This window comes from Zingiber officinale, chromosome 6A, assembly GCF_018446385.1.
Source record: "Zingiber officinale cultivar Zhangliang chromosome 6A, Zo_v1.1, whole genome shotgun sequence".
Taxonomy (NCBI): Eukaryota; Viridiplantae; Streptophyta; class Magnoliopsida; order Zingiberales; family Zingiberaceae; genus Zingiber; species Zingiber officinale.
In genome coordinates, this window is record NC_055997.1 from 2,889,543 (window position 1) to 2,906,292 (window position 16,750).

Below are 16,750 nucleotides of genomic sequence, written 5' to 3' on the forward strand. Positions count from 1 at the left end.
CCTTGATCCCCTCCCCCTAGATTTCCTGATGAAGTCTTACCTCGAGTCTCCAGAAGATGTCGCACAACCTGATCCGGCTGGAGAAGACGCAAATCGCTCTGTGAGCAGCGCGAGGAGAGAAGAGAGGAGGTCGATCGGTTGGGAGACGACGCGAATCTTGTTCCTCACCGTGCCCTAGCCACCAAGGAGTCGTCATTCAGCCGCAGGCACCACCGGAGCAGAGACCCCTTGGCTGGATACAGCTTGGACTACCTCGGCACCGTCGAGCTCCTGCGACTTCCTCCTCGGGCGACATCGATGATCGCCGAAGGTCCGTTGGCTTCGACTCGTTCGTGAGAGAACAACGAGAGGAAAGGGAAAGAAGGAGGTCAGGTTGGGTGGAGAGAATAGTTCGGGATCGGCGATGGGTTGGGGGAAAGAAAAAGAAAAAAACAGAAATAAATAAATCTAATATTTCCTCATTTAAATGGGGTAGTCCAAATAGGTTTTAACCGAACCCGCCGATTCATCCCTTCAAACCCGTCGTACAAGCTTCGAAAAATTTTCAGAAAATTTCTAAAAATTCTGGATAATTCCGTTAAGGTTATTCGTCCATTTAACCTTATTATTTATTTGTCATATATTACATGACTGGATAGCTGGTACAAAGTCTAGATAAGTCGACGGACTGACCGGATATCTGGCACGAAGTCCAGACAGGTCGACGGGCTAACTGGATGTCTCGCAAAGTGGTAAGTTAAGGTAAGTCACTGGAGGAGAGTGCATTGGTGAGGACACGCTCCCCATTTGAGGGAACGGTAGACATCGATCTAACTTAGATATATTTGGGAAATCTAAGTTGAGATCTTGACTAGATTCTGGTCTCGAGGAGATAGAATCTAATTACTACTCTTGACTATAGTTGTGCTAACACTTGTTTTATTGTCTCGCACTAACTTTATTTTGCAATCTACTGGAAAAGTTGGTCCGGGCACGCGGAAAAGATCCAGCCGCCCGGAGTGGTCCGGGCGCTCGGAATGCCCAAAATCTATCTTATCGCCAACTTGGAGTGCGTTGATTGGATGGCTAACGTCACGGTCCAGAAACCTGGAAGGGATCCAAGAGCCCGAAACTGCCTATATAAGCAACTTTCCACCAGGAACACAATACACAACTTCTCTCTACAATTGCTTTCTTGCGCGCTACTCCAAAAACGCTCCTGCGACACTGTGAAGCTTCTCTGACAACCTGCGACTCAGTTTTTATTTTCCTTGTTGTCAGTAACTTTATTTTATAGTTCCTGTACTTATTGTGTAACTCTTTGGCAAACTATTAGTGAATTGCCCAACGAAAGCACTCTCATGTGTGGACATTGGAGTAGGAGTCAACGAAGGCTCTGAACCAAGTAAAACTTGGTATGTTAGCATTGTTTTCATTATTATTTTCTGCTGCATACTTTAACTCAATAACGATTATCCAATGATCACTATTAACCCCCCCCCCTCTAGCGTTCTTTTTTATCCAACGCCTTCAAGTCCTGCACACTTAGTAAGAGTATTAGACATCAACACGGTCTAACTTTAACCATTTGTCATACATCAAAACTTAAGTTAGATTATTAGTACCAACTAGACCAACATGACTAACTGCCGACTAAAGCAGCAAGAAGAATGGTTAGATCAAGTATCTATCCACTGAATTTCGAGGGCAAATTCACAATGTGGAAAAAAATAGAAGTATTCTTTAAAACTAATTTTTGATATTATGCTTTATATAAAATTTGGTTTCCAAGTGAACAGGAACAAGGATGGTGAAGAAATGGAGGAGCAGCTTTGGAGCAAGAAATAGTATACCAACTTTGTGGCCAACGGGAAAGCAGAATTTCATGTGCTAAGCATACTACCACCTTAGAAAGTCAACTAGATTTACGGCTACAACTTTACTAAAGATCTCTAGGAAAAATTTCTAGAGTTTCATGATTGTACCTGTGAGGCCAAACTAGAAATACAAAACCTGTTCTGAAATCAACTAACCAACCTCCAAATGGAAAAGAAAGAAAAGGTGGCTCATCTGCATGGAAAGCTCAAGGAGATGATAACTGGACTAACCAACCTCGGAGAAATGATGTCAAATCGAGATTCCCTATGATATGCATTAAATGTATTTTCAAAAACACTGGAATAAACATCAATAGTAGATTCCTACTACTTTTAGATGGACTTGGAGATAAGTATTTTAAAGAGTTATTTTCAACTTTGGATTTACATAAATCTCGATGTGCAAGATTAAAGACACAGAAAGTCAAACAACAATATCACTTTGAAAGCTAAGAAGAATGAACTAGTTCTTAGTCATCTCTTGAAGAAAATGAAGAAGCATACATGGTAAGAAAGTTCAATAAATTTTCTAGAACTAACAAATTTAATGAGAAACAGACTAAGAAGCTTCTACGAGGAAAAAGAAAAGTGAGGTGCTACAACTGCAATTAAGAAGGACATATCAATAACAATTGCCCTAAATTAAAAAATAAGGAAAAAGAAAATGACAACATGACAAGAAGGTCCAAGCAGAGGTACCTCAAAGCAATGTAGACTGAGTTGTCATCAGAAGAGTCTGAGTCTGAGATGAAAGAGACTGAGTTGTCATCAGAAGAGTCTGAGTCTGAGATGAAAGAATATGTCGCACAAGCACTAATGGAAATCCACCAAGAAGAAGACGACGAAGAAACCTTAGGAGAGAGAGCATCGATGAAGGGGGAGCATTTATCTATGAATCCAACACGGTAAGTGAGATACGCCTCTTACCTTCTGAAATAAATGTATGATGCTATTAAATGCTTAGTAGATCACTATGTAAACTAGGACCAATTATATAAATTCAAAGAAAGACTATACATGTCTACTAGAAGATTTTGATAAACTTAAGGATGAAAATGCAAAACTAAAAGAACAAATAGAAAACATTGAAATTAGGAAAAGATTCTATGTGTTCAAATTCATATGTTCCAAAAAGAAATTTTAAATATTTTGGATAACTTAATTGGTATATTTGAAATCATAGGGGTCAAATTATAAAAGTATTAAAAAATAATATTTCAAAAAATATCTAATCAATCTAGTAATAAAATTTTATATTGGGTCTAAAATCTATATTAGACTATTAGATTTTTTTGCTAAGAAATTTAATTACTAGAAATTAATTTGGTTGAATTGCTAAATGCATTGGCCAAATTAATTTTTATAAACTTTCTATTCAATTTGTTTTAGATTTAAATTTTTCTATAATAAAAAAAGATGTTATCTGTTAGTAAAAAATTTGTGACCATTATATAATTTCTTTACCGAAAAATGAAATTTTAAAAGTAAAAATTTTTAGAGTTTAATTTTTAAAAAATTTGATTTCTTTTTTCAAAATTAACAGTTAGATTTTGAATGTTTAGAAAAATTAACAAAATTTTTAGAAGTAAAGATTTATTTTAAGTATTTATTTTAAAAAAATACCCATTCCTGTAAAGAGAAATATCTTTTTAATAAAAGAAAAACATGAAAAAAATTTCTCTGATTAGATTGATTATGTTGTACATTGATAAAAATTTTGATATTTTTTAAAATTTAAAAATAATTTTTAATTTTTTTACAAAATCTAATGTTTAATTCTTAGAAATTAGTTTATTTGTAAATAATTATGTGAAAAAAATATATAGACTTGCATACTATATGAACATCCCCTAGAAAAATTTCCATATTTGTTCTCTATCTTTTTCATTTTATTTACCTATATTTTTGATATGATTAAAGAGGGAGAAATTATAGGTTTAGGTTAAGGGGGGAGATTGCAATTTTATTTCTTGTACTTAATTGTAATATTTGAAGTTATGATTGTTTATATAAATCAATTTCATGTTTGTTTACCCTAACTTTAACTTGCATTGATGTACATTAAAAAGAGGTAGATTGTAAGTATCCAAGGTTAGTTTTGATGCTAATTAACAGAGTTAAATTAGGTCTTGTGTATTTGATGTATTGTGTCTAAGTATGCTAAAACTTAGGAATATAAGAAGTTGAGTGGAAGATGCACCGAGCAAGAAGGATGGCATGGGAAAGGAGTCGACAAGCCTAGTGTATTTGACGGATGAGGAGATGTAGAAGAGTACATCGGCGGAGTGAGAAGAACACAGTCCAAGGAATGAGAAGCCAGGAGAAAGTCTACTCGAGGTGAATGTGTAGTTAGGTTTGGGTGAGTTCAATTCCAGACGACCGGAGCATCACTCAAGCAAGTGAAAAGAAAAATGGCCAACTTCTGAGGTTGACCTTTCAAGGTACCTCGGATAACCCAGGGCACCTCCACTTCAGGCACCTCAGATGGAGTTTGGGTGTCTCACACACATAGCAGAGTTGTTGCCGCAAAAGGGATTTGAAGCGTCTCTGTTGAGATGGAGTCGTTGCCAAGAAGATAAGAGTGGTAATCCACGTCGTCCCACTAAAGGCAACTTTGATGAACTGAGGCTCCTCTAATCCACCAGATCAGCTAGAGCACCGTTGCGATGAGGATAAGAGTCAGCAAAAACAGAGGCGCCTTTGTTGTCATATCAGTAAACGGTCAATTTTGACTAGAATGCTATAAATAAAGGTCTTGTTCTCTTAGTTTAATAAGATACTTGTAATCAACTTCTGTAATCATGTTTTGAGTATCCAACTATCGTAAGGGCCTTTTCCATCTCTGACACATTGTCAAAGAAGGAGTTTTGTTAGTGCGCGTTTATTTGCCTTGGATTAATAATCATCAAAGTTGTAACCAAGTGAAATCTTCTATCTCTTTACTATCTTTCATGTTATTTTTATTATTTAATTAGTGTGTGTCCTTGCTAAGTTCGTTAGAAAGAGAAGTTTTAATCTTAATTTGCAAGTCGTTTATTCACCCCCTCTAGCTAGTCCATCCGATCCAACAATACCTTCATTGCATTACTCTCTTTTATTACATGCCAACTTTTCAGAAATTCAAATCTCATAGTCCTTTTGGTCAAAACCTATTAATGGACCCAGAAAGCTCAGATTCATTCTAAGTGTTATAGGTTTCTAAAGTGCCCTGAAGTCTATATATGCCCAGAGATATCATCTTAAAGTCATTAACAATAGTGATCAAAAGGTTTTCAAAGTTTATGACTTTAAAACAATTGACATATACACATAACTTATTGTAAAGATATCAGAATTAGGCATGGACATCATAAACACCTTCATTGCACTACACTCTTCTACTACATGTCAACTTTTCAAAAATCCAAATCTATAGGTTCATCAAAAGGTTTCAGTTAAAAGTAATTGATGGACGTAGAGAACTTCGATTGGACTCATTCCAATTCCTATGGATTTCTATAGTGCTCCAAAGTCCAAATATGTCTTTCGTTACTATTTTTAAAATCAACACCATGGCGGTGTTGATGTTTAAGTTGTAATGTTGATTTTAAACATCAACACCACTGTGGTGTTGGTTTTTAAAAACCAGCACTACAGTGGTGTTACTATGTTAAGTTGTGGTGTTGATTTTAAAACTCATCTCCATGATAGTTTTTTTTATATAATTCATATATCTAGCTCTTCAAACCAACTAATCCTGGAGATGACTGGCCTAATCCCACAGAAGTTTTCCACCATCCACTAGGGTAAATCAAAAAGTACTTGCGAAGACCATCCAAGCGGGCAACATTCTTAGAGTTATCATTCCACTGGAGGAAAATCCCTGTAGTGCACTGTAGTTGGAATTCAACCCCTAGATGTTTAGTTAATCACTTAAAGGGCCTAAGCGTTGCACCATTGCCTAGGGAAAATCACCACAGTGGTTGTTGTAGGATCGTAAAGCGCTTGAGGGGGGGGGGGGGGGGGGGGAATAGAGCGAGTCACTTTTCACTTTTATTTGGAAAACAAAGAATACGCAACGGAAGAGAAAAGAACTAATGCTAATACTTTTTTCTTTTACTTGGTTCGGAGCCTTCAATGACTTCTACACCAAGATCCATACTTACTAAGTGCTTTCATTGGGCAATACACTATAAGCTTGAATAGATGCAATGACTTTAAGTACAAAGCAATAAACAAAAATGTACTGACAAGTAGAGTATTAGCTTGAGTATTGGTTATCGGAGCGACTTTTCAGTGTCTTAGAGAGCTTCCCGGAGCAACGTGTGAGTACAAAAGTTAGAGCAATTGATGCATTGAAGCCTCTGGTCGAAGTCCTTTTTATAGGCCCTTTCTGGGTGTCCGTACCACCTCCGGACGCCTAGATTGCTGACGTGGTTGTATCTCGGTAAAGGTCTCTTTGAAGATTTATCCATCTTCGGTCACCCGAACCTGTCCGAGCGCTTGGACTCTGACATGTATTGGTTTATCAGCGTCTGCCACCTCAGTTGGGCGCCTCCCTGGGTTCAGGCCAATCCAAGCGCCTGGACTCGGTCCGAGCGCCCGGACCTTCAGGCGCCTAGAGCCCCTTTTTCCAACCAACTTTGAACTTTAATTCCTGCACCATAATGTTAGCACAAGAAATAACATGGAAATGAGAATAGTAATATATTTGACACTCTCTGAACTGTCCGGTCCTGACTTTGAGTTTCGCTGAAACTCTAGATCAGATCGAAACCTACTGTTCCCTCAACCGGGAATGCTTTCGCACTGGATCTCTGTTACAGTGACTTACCTTACTTACCATTTGTAGTTTTTTGACTTTCCTCTTGACCCACTAGATTTTCTTACCGAAATCGCACATCCGGACTTCAACCAGTCTGGAATCAAATATCTCAATTGGACTTCAGCCAACTGTCAGGTTCCACAGACTAAGTTGGATTTCTTATCAGAATCGCACATCTGGACTTCAGCCTAGTGGCAGGTCCTCCAGATTCGTCAATTGTTGTACACTTGATAAAGAGATTAAACAAATATAACATCTAACTTTAATTTTTTTATTATTCATCAAAATTTGAGTTTGATTATTAGTACTAACTATATATTAATTGCTACATACATCAAAAGAGAAGAAAAAGAAAAAATAATTTAATTTGAGAGAAAAGTTATTAATACAAAGGAGAGAATATAAAAAAACAGGGATAAAAATAGAAAAGAGAGTGTCTTTTCCTGGTTCATTTAAATAAAATATCCAATTCATACTTAAAATATGATATCTAAATATGTTAACCTGAAGTGTATACGTAGCAACTAAAAGTGATAGAAACAAAAAGACCATAATAAATTAAAGAAATATATTAATTAAATATTTATTTAAGTATTAATTATATATGTTCTTATTTATATTTAAATAAATTTAATTTTATTTATTATTTGTAAATTAGTATACATATTAAGCATGATTTTTAATTATTTATAATTCAATCATTTAGTATATATTCATACTATTTTTTTAAATGAGTATTTCAAAAAAATAATAATAATTTGATCGATTTTATGTTCACTTTTATATTTTTATCTTTTGTGATTTTTATTTTTTATATATAAAAAATCTCTGGCACTTGGAATTTATAAAATGTGACATTTATATTTACTGAGGACACTATATGAAAGAGATATCATCAAGAAGCAAATAAATAAACAATTGTATTATTATATTTTCTCAAAGGGCACGTTTAATTTTTTAAAATCACTTTAATATTTTTATCTTTTGTGATTTTTATTTTTATAAAAAAACTACGGCACTTAGAAATTTGTATAATATGACATTTATATTTAATGAAAGTATGCCATTAACCTCATTTAACACTATACGAAAGAAACATCAACAAGAAGCAAATAAATAAATTGTCTTATTATTATATTTTTTTTCAAAGGGCATTTTTAAATTTTAAATTCCCTTTAATATTTTTATCTTTTGTGATTTTTTATTTTTATAAAAAAAACTATGGCTCTTAGAATTTATAAAATGTGATATTTATATTTATGAAAGTATGACATTAACTCACGTAACACTATATTAAGGAGACAAGCCAATAAATAACCTGTATTACTATATTTTTCTCAAATGGCACGTTTAATTTTTAAATTTTTCAACGATCGCACCTTGAAAATTTTAATAATAATAATAATCTTCTTGCATCCTTGAAAATTTTTAAAAATTAAATGGATCGAATGCAGTTGATTGAAGGGGCCCATTGATTTGTCGTGGAATGGGTAGTTGGACAGTCGTCTCTTCCTGCCATCAAGGTTTCTAATGTCATCTTTTGGTTGGTGACCGCTATCCACCGGAAAGTAACGTTCTTAATTAATTTCATTTTTTGTCCTGTCCTCCAGAACACTTTAATTTTCACCAAGATCAGCCTTTCATGGAATATAGAAGGTAAATTCCTACAGATATACAAATCTCCTTTCGATCGATCGATCGTGACAGAATTTAATAATTTAAAAGGATGACAGAGAAGGGGAGTGTAAGATTGACATGTTGAATTTTGGATGGAAAGGGAAACGTGAGGATGCGCTTTCATTGCACGATCATGCAAATTAGTTTCACGTCCCTTTCTCCCTTACAACTGCATGCTCCCTTCCCCTCTTTTCAACTGCAGAATAATCCCGCTTGCAAACTGAACGATGGCTGTGATAGCTTGAAGAGGAAAGGTTTCAGTTTTGACGCAATGTGATGATCGAGAGCGTTCCATGCGTGAGCATCAATTACAAAGGGAAAAAGTGTTATATCTAAACAAGCTGACGTATCTTTATAATGATATTGACATGATGTATCATGAATGGTGGGAGGCCAATTCATCTGGCGGTGAAAGGTAAAAAGAAGATGACAGTCAAGATCGAAGAATGAGTGTTTAAATTGATCATTTCCGTCAAGACTTAGTTTTCGAGAGCCGGTCAGATCTCAGGACTTACTCCCTTCACTTTTCTTAGGTATTGCACCAATCTACTCTCTACATGCCTGAGCGCCAGTTGGACCCCATGCTCAATTCTCCATATCATGAGCATGGCTCCGAGTCTACTCCCATCTGACTCACACGTCGGTGAGGTTATAGGGCTCAGTCCCCTCATTTTCCTTAGGCACTACTCAGTCTACTCTCGGTAAGCTAGAGTGTCAATCGGACCCTGGGGCTCAGTCCCTTTACTTTTCTTGGGCACTGTCTCAGTCTTCTCCAAACCGACTCGTGCGTCGATCGGGCTTCCAGGACTCAGTTCTCTCATTTTTACTAGGCACTGCCCCAATATACTCTCGATCAGCTAGAGCGCCAGTCAGACCCCTAGGGCTTAGTCCCCTCACTTTTCATGGTCACTGCCCCAATCTACTCCTAGTTGGCCCAAATGCCGGTCGGACCCTAGACTCAGTCTCCCATCTTATGAGCATGACTCCTAGTCTACTCTTAGACGACCTCTAAACTAGTCGGACTATCGTCAGGGAATAATATTATCAAGGAATTGCAACCACCTGTCAGAAAATAAAGGTCATTTGTCAGGAAATATTATGATACTCTGCCACATATAAACCGCGGAACCTTCCTTTACCCAATAAAAGTCCGTCGTATATCCTCCATCATCCGACATACTCTGACACTTGATATTCCATGATGCCTCATTATTACGGAGGTTATAAGAGACAGTTTAAAAAGAGAATTCTCTCCGTTGGCTAGGTACGCGCTTACACATGCATCTACTGCAATTCTACTGTTCATCTACTTCTTGCATTTTTAAACTCAAATTCTATTCTGATTTGAGCATCGAAGAACCTACGCTAGGGATCCCTTCCCTGGTTCTCACCCTAATGCTCTCGTGCAATCTGTCTGTGGTGTTGGTACCATTTTTGGCAGCCTCCCCTTGCTTCACTTGTAGATCAAAAGCCTGCAACGCGTCCTCAGGCCTGGGATCCAAGTTCCCTTTCCGTCAACGTCCTTGCCCTTGTCACCGACCTCTCATCTGACTCAACTTCTGGACGGGATCAAATTTGGCTTTGTCTATGGGAAATTTCTTCGCCTGATCCGGAATGTGAGATGGAGAATACCGACAAAATCAATGTCACAATGACTCCTGAGGCATATGAGATATTCAAGGTCGCCAAGGCATGGGTTGCGTCGAAAATATGAACCGTAAATTCTCACTCACACCGAACACCACGACCTCGATGGGTGGGCTCCCCACCTCGGAGGGAAGGTCTAAGATGAAGCAATCATATGATTTCCCCAGGCACTTTTCCGAGCGCTAGGAGAAGATTGCACTCAAATTGAGCAATCACAAGCTTCCTCGATCGATATTCACCCTTGGGGGATCCAAAGAAAGGAAAGGCCCAGGTTGTTCAGGAAACGCCTGAACAACCTAGCGTGCATTTTTTTTCAGGAAGTACTAGACGAAAAGCTATCCAAGGGTTTTAAATCCCCGTCTATTGGAGAGTACAGAGGTAATAATGACCCAAAGGATCACCTCCGAAAATTCCAAAACGCTGCTCTGCTGCACCAGTATAGCAACATAATAAAGTGTCATGTGTTTCTAACTACTCTTTCTGACTCAACATAAAGCTGGTTCGACAGACTACCAGTTGGATCTATTACTTGCTTTAAAGAATTCAAAAATGATTTCCTATACCATTATACTAGCAACAGGAGATACCAGAAGACAAATCATAGTCTATTCATTCTCAAACAAGGAACCATGGAGTCCTTGAGAGCGTATATTAAGTGTTTCAACCAGGTGATGCTGGACGTCCCATCCACCACCTTTGAGATATTAATAAGTGCCTTATCCCATGGCTTGTTGGAGGGGGATTTCTTTCAAGCCCTCATCTGAAAGATCGTAAAGGACTTCGATGACTTGTCAGAGAAAGTGGACAAATACATTAATATGGAGGAAGCTCAGGACGCTCAGAAGAAGAAAGCAAAGGACCTTTCTCCAATTGGTCAGGCCGATCGGAGATCCCCACCAAATTTACCCCAAAGACCCCCGACCTAATCTTTCACCAGTCGGGAAGCAAGAGTGGCAAAGTGGGTTGAGGCCATTTTGACCCTTGTCAACAAGCCTTCCTCGTGGGAATCTGGGTATTACACTTACCACCAGTCTTATACCCACGACACGGGAAATTGCATTCAGTTTGCTCAAGATTCCTGTTGAATGGTTGTACTTGTAGGATCGAAAAGAATGCTAGAGAGGGATTGGGAGGGGGGATTAATAGCGATCACGAAAATTGATAGCGAATTAATCAAAGTACGCAGCGGAAGGGAAAATGAACTAATGCTAACAAACCAAGTTTTACTTGGTTCAGAGCCTTTGACGACTCCTACTCCAAGGTTCACACTCGTCGAGTGCTTTCATTGGGTAATCCACTAATAGTTTGTAAAAGATTGCAGGAGCTAAGAACAAGAACTAAAAAAGTTACCAACGACAACAATAGAATTGAAAAGTCTTAGTCGCCGATTGTCGGTGGAGCGTAGCAGCTATGTGGGAGCCTTTTCGAAGCACCGGGCAAGAAGAAAACTTATCGCAGTTGTTGTATTGAAGCTTCAGGTCGAAGGCCTTTATATAGGTCCAGTTCGGGTGCTGGAACCCCTCCAGGTGCCTGGACCACATGGCTCGGCCAACTTATGCGCTCCACGTTAGCTTGTAGATGAAGTTTCGAGTCCGGACGCCTGGACCGACTCCGGGAGCCCAGACCACCTGGGTGCCTGGGGTCTGCCTGGGTGAGCTTAGTTCGAGCACCTGGACCAGCTCCGGGCGCTCAGACCCCTTTTTTCAACAGCTTTCCCCTGTAGAAAAGGTTAGTCTTGGGCAACTTAAAAATAGATTTTTCCCTATAAAATAGAGTTAGCACAGCATAATGGAATATGAGTAGTAATTAGATCTTGTCTCCCTGAGACCAAGATCTAGTCAAGGTTTCAGTTCAGGTTTTTCAAATAGACCTAAACTGGACAGATGCCTACAGTTCCCTCAACGGGAACGCACCCTCACTGGATCTCTCCTCCAGTTACTTACCTTTACTTACAACTTGCAGTCACTCGACTTGCCTCTGACGAACCAGGTCTTCCCGCCAGTTGTCAGGTCCGTAAACTCAACTGGACTTCGGTCGGTTGTCAGGTCCCATGGATCCAACCAGACTTCCTGCTTGATATCGGACCCTGCAGACCTATCTAGACTTCGCACCAGCTATCATGCCTCACAGACCTAGCTGGATTTCCCACCAGCCATTGACCCCCGCGAACCTAGCTGAATTTCAGTCTGGTGTTAGGTCCTTCAGACCAGTCAACTTCTGCACACTTGGTAGAAGCATTGGACAAAGAACCCATCTAACTTTAACCTATTTGTCATACATCAAAATCAGACGGTTAGTGTAACCTGCACCAACAATCTCTCCCTTTTTGATGTAGTGATAACCTAGGTTAAAGTTACAGAAAGAAAATGCAATAAAGCATAAAGTGTTTAAAAAGTGAGTTCAATTTTTCAATTTTCCTAACTTAACCCACTATTCTCCCCCTTTGGTATACATCAAAAAACAATTAAGGCATAATGCAAAACAAATACAAAAATTATTGCAAGCAGAGATCTTCAACTAAGTTTCAAAGAATTATGGCAACGTAAGGAATTTTGAGCACTAATTTCTTTAAATAATTAGAGTTTAATTGGAGGGAGGAATAAATATTTTGAAAAATTTGCAAGTAAGATTTTCAAAAGTAATAACTTTTCAAAAAATATTTTTAAGTTGTTAGTCAAAATAATTTTCAAAAATCTAAAGTTTTCTAAGTAAAAAATTAGGAAAGAAATGTCTAAGTAAAAGGAAGTTAAATCAAAACTTATAAGGAGGTATGTATATAATAACATTGTTGAAGTAAAGGTTAAAAAAAATTCAAAGTGAAATAACTTTCAAAATATTCTAAAAGTATTTTTCAAAATATTTTTCAAAGAGAGATGTTTTAAAGAAAACATAGAGAAAACATTTTAAATTTATATAAGTAAATTCTCCCCCTTAATCTAATAACATAGTGAGATCAATCATTATGTAATAAGCAGTAGCAAGACAAATCACCAAAGTAAAACTGGCTAAAGAAAAATGAAAGTAAAGTCACATCAAGTCAATAAATATAAACAAAAAAATAATCAAGGACTGTACTACTACGAAGCCGAGGAAGACTAACCGGAACCCCAAGAGCGCAAGAAGTCCATTAACTCAGTATGACGAGTCTAGTTCTCCTTTCGAGAACTGGACATATCCCGTTGAAGATCGGAGACCTCCTATCGAAGACTCATCATGGCAGCCTCAAGTCCGGTAACTCGATCGTCTAACGTATGAGGGATTGGAGGTGCTGGTGCCAGTGCCCTAAAGAGATCAGCAACATACATATCTAGCTTTGCCTCCTCATCTAGAGCTAGATCAGGTTGATCTTGGGCCTCAGGATCCGGCTGGGTAGGGGAGCTGGATCGGGTTGGTGTTCGGTCGCTCTCCTCTAGGATAGGACGCCCTCATCATCTATATGCACACCCCCTAAGGAGAAGTTCCTAGGACCTACCATGTCAAACTCATTTAGGACTCTAACATCATCTACGGTGACATCAATGTCCAATGAGACAATGTGTACTCTCAAAATATGGCAATAAGGTATGTGGACCCGTCGACTAGTGGTACTACTAGTCGAATAGAGGATGGTCTGAAATATATGCAAACTAATGTCTATATCTAATCTATGACATAATGCATAAGAAGAAACGAATGAAAAGGATGCATCATCGCTACGTCGCGAGTGGTCAGGGGCAAAATGCATGTAACTAGGACTCGATAGAGGACATAGTCCTGGACTCAAAGGGTAACTGATCTAAATAGGGTCACAGTTGGTACACGCTGACCCCTAAAAAAATATGAATAGATCATATCAAGTGTGATATGTGAGTAGAGATCACCAAATGATAGATCCCGAGGAGGGTAACACTAGAAGGGACATGTGGATGGACCCAATCCCAAAAATCACGAATAATAGTGGGAGATAAGATCATATCTGTACCGATAACCCTAGTAGTGTAGGTAAAATTATTGACTCTAACTAGGTTGTTATACAGCTTAGTACATGGACCTATGTTAACTAAACTAGAACAATAAACTAATCGATGCAAGCTATAATAATCAATAATTTCTACGGTAGGAATGCATGATCGCATGAAAAATTGTCTATCTAAAAGTCTAGAAGGTATAGGAACATAAATGGTAGAGGAAATCTAACCCTAAGTTTATCAGTGGGGAACCTAGAATCTGTATTAGCAGTCGAGGGGCCAGCACCAGGACAAGATCATTTTCTAATTAGCAAATAACAACCTAAAAATGGAATTCTAAGCAAGAAGAAAAAAAAATTAAAGTTTAAGGTTAAAAACAATTTACTGAGGCATCAGAAATATTTATAAAAGAACTGACGATCTCAGTTAATCTGCAACGCATGGCTTGATAACTGAAATAAGAAAGGTTTAGGAAAAAATATTTTCCCTTTTCTTACTTTTGCTCATAAAACCCGGTATGGGGCTTTTTACAAAAGAGAAAAGGATGAGGGGCAACCCCCTTTTTATAGGGCATTCCGGGCGCCTGGATTTGGGTGTGGTGCGAGATGCTCGGATATAGATACCAGGGGCAGGCACCCCTAGTTTTGGGCTCCCATTGGTGTTTTTTTTTTAATTTATTTATTTATTAATTAGTTAGGGGTTAAGTTTTATGATCTATTTAATTTAAAATTTATTAAGTTAAAGATTAATTTAAGTGACAAATTGATTCAAGTTAAATTGTTTAATTAATTTTTATTAGGTGAACTTGGAAAATTAAGTAAAGAAGATGATTAAGTAATTGTCTTAAGTTAAATAGTTGTGGTATTTAGTCGAATTAAAAGAAATGATTAAGTTAAAATGGTTAATTTAGTTGTTAAGGTTAAGGATTTTAATTAAGAGTTTTAATAGATTAATTAATTTGTTAAATAAGTTAAGAGATAATTAGGTTAGGTCAATTCTCTAATTTAGGTTAAGAATTAAGTAGATTTATAGAATTGATTACTTAAGTTAATTAACGTAGATTAATGTTGACGATTAATTAGCTTAAGAAGTTAAGAAAAGATTGATTTAAGAGAAAGTATGAATTTGATAATGGTTAATTAAATTGATTAACTTGAGGATTAATTAATTCAAGTTTAAAGGTTATTTTATTAATTAATTAATTGAAGATTAATTTAAGTTAATAATTAAGTCAAAGATTAAGTTAACATGGGTTAGAAGACTAATTGAGATAAACATTTAAGAAGAGTAGTAGTAATAAAAACTTAGTTAAAACTATTCATCCATCATTAGTCCTTAACTGTAACGACCCACCTTCTGGGTACTGGCTGTAAGGCCGGTCGCTACAATTTCTGCTGTCTATATGCTGTGCGGGAAACTGGGTTTATTAAAATTTTGCTAATCTAATTGCTGGGAACGCTGAAACTGAATGTTCTACATATACCTAATAATTATACACATGCTAGGGGAGGTATTTACCACTGATACCGGACTTCTGATCGGTCCACGGACCGGTCCACTGACACTGGTACGGGGAAGAACCTTTGGATCGGTCGACTGACCGATCCATGATTCACTAGAGTTTCGGTACGCACCTGGATCGGTCTGCCGACCGATCCAGGACCTCACTGATCGGTCGGACTGACCGATCCAGTGGCTCACTGATCGGTCAGCTGACCGATCAGTGGTGTGCTGTTCGCGATCCAACTATCGGGATTCTTTCTGTTCGCGGCTGAATCGATCTGCCGAACGATCCAGCTGCGAATAGAGAGTTAGGACTGCCGAAACCAACTCCCTGATCGGTCTACCGACCGATCTGAGACCCCCTGATCGATCTGCTGACCGATCAGGGGTTTCTGATTTCATATTAGTGACTCTGATCTCAGCACTGATGCGTACCAAAATCATTATACAACACTATAAAAGCTAAATGAATATTCTACTAGGTAATGGCTAACATACTAAACATGATGGGAGATATGATTCATTACTTCATGACAAGTAACCACGCTAAGTGCAGAAAAACAACTAACAATGTTCTGATAGTTAACTCTCTAAAGTTGTAAGGCAGTTAACTTGCTAAATATTCTAAAACATAAGATAAACTTGCTAGATCCCTCAGATATTTTATTCCAGGTTCCTCCCACACACATCTTGATCTGCATTGCCCTCCAGCCTCCACTAGTCCACTTTTTTTTACCTGTATCTGCAGTATAAGAAAAGTAGCATCTGTAAGCTAAAAAGCTTAGTAAGAAATCATGGCATTTGAAATCATGCTATTTCAAAGCTACCTCACAAAAACATGCATACGATGCAGATATGATTTTCAAAGCATGCTATTTGAAATATACTGTCTAGGCTAAACATGGCATGGCATGTGATCACACAAGCATAGCAATCAAGAACTGAACACAAGCTATCATACTTGCGAAAATAGAGCTGAGCATGAAAACTGAAACTGAAAACAAATCATGGAACTGAACTAAACTGATCATGATCTGTACTAAACTAACTGAACTGGTACTGAAACTAAGCTGAACTCACATAACTGATTGTGAATTTGAAAAGCTATACATATAATAAGTGAAAATACTAAACATGCTGCTGATGGGCCCTAGCAACTGTACTTGCTATGCGCGTATCCCTATCCAAACCCGGGATTGCAAGTTCCGAATCTAGTAGGGTTTACTAGGTTAGCTAAACCTAGGGACGACTATGGGAGTCCAGCCCAGTGGATATCTAATCCAGTACAGTGCCAGTAAAATACTTGAATGCTATAT